Source organism: Elephantulus edwardii, unplaced genomic scaffold (genome assembly GCF_000299155.1).
Source record: "Elephantulus edwardii isolate Elephantulus edwardi_28Jun2011 unplaced genomic scaffold, EleEdw1.0 scaffold00146, whole genome shotgun sequence".
Taxonomy (NCBI): Eukaryota; Metazoa; Chordata; class Mammalia; order Macroscelidea; family Macroscelididae; genus Elephantulus; species Elephantulus edwardii.
The window spans coordinates 8131416-8132669 of record NW_006399896.1 but is presented as its reverse complement, the minus strand read 5'-3'; the positions used below and the strand labels follow the sequence as shown (position 1 = coordinate 8132669).

The following is a 1254-nucleotide window of genomic DNA, read 5'->3' as shown; positions in this document are numbered from 1 at the left end:
GTTAACTGTGGAGCCGAGCAAACTGAAGCTGTGAACAATCTCAATCTCTTCTTCATCCATCCTGACGCTGCCAATTGGTCCAGTGGCGAGAATCTTTGTAGTAAATGATTTTTGAGGCAGAACTGAACTTGTTACACTGTAGTGGGATAAAGACAAAAGCATAGGTTTGTGAGGTTGGTTTAACTACCAATCAGTAATCCAGTTTGTAAAAAATAATTTTTCTTTACATATAGCATAGATAATTTTGACTCTCAGTCAGTAGTCCAGTTTGTAAAAAATAGTTTGTATTTATATACATCATAAATAATTTTAGAATACAGATCAATACATTTACACATGAGATAATTATAAGCAAAATTTTTAAAAAATTCTTTATTAACCACAGAAACTATTCTCTTCATGATAAAAAGAACTTAGAAAATTACTAGTCACTAAGAAAATGAAATCTATTTTTTATTTATATCCTTTAATGTCTAATAAATCTTTTATAAGCAAGGAGTTACATGTGTGTGGGCTTGTTTATTTTTAGGATATTTTCTGTATCACTAAAAGTAAACATGATTTTTTTTCTGTAGCTTACTTAAGTAGTTTCTTTTGAGACTTATGGGAAAAATCTTCTTCAGTATAAAATCTCTTTATTTTCTTGTAGATGTACTGGAGGGCTACAACGGAACAATATTTGCATATGGACAGACATCCTCTGGGAAGACACACACAATGGAGGTAAATTTACAGTTCCTAGCTGTAACTGGTTTAGGGAGCTCTGGTGGCATGGTCTGTAGAAAGTTGCTAACCCAAAGGTGGTGCCTCTGGCATTTTTCTCATATCTGATTGACAGTATCAGAATCCTCATAGAGGGTCAGCCATGAATTGCTTCCATCTCAACAGCAATGAGGTTTTAGTTCTAATAGGGAGTTCTGCTGGCCTAGTGGTAAGAAACTGTGGTGTCAACCAAGGCATGCAGTTCAAGTCCACCAGCTACTCCTTGGGAGAAAGATAGGCACCCTTCTCCCTTGTGATACAGTGCCTCTGAAAACCCGCTGGAGGGTCAGCAGTGGGTCAGTTCCATCTTGACAGTGTTGTTGTTATGTGCTGTCGAGTCGCTTGCGACTCATAGCGACCCTATGTACAACAGCCCTAAACTGCTCTGTCCTGTGCCAATCGCACTATCTCTGACATTCCCATCCCGATTATCCCAGTCACTGAATCAATCCACCTCATAGAGGGCCTTCCCCTCCTGCGCTGTCCCTCCAC

The 1254-nt window shown here is 38.6% G+C and overlaps 1 protein-coding gene across 1 annotated transcript in view; it reads left to right on the top strand.

Moving 5' to 3' along the window:
• Nucleotides 1–1254, top strand: part of KIF5B (kinesin family member 5B) — a 53770-nt gene that overhangs the window by 31359 nt on the left and 21157 nt on the right. The gene's annotated exons all lie outside the window — the stretch shown is intronic.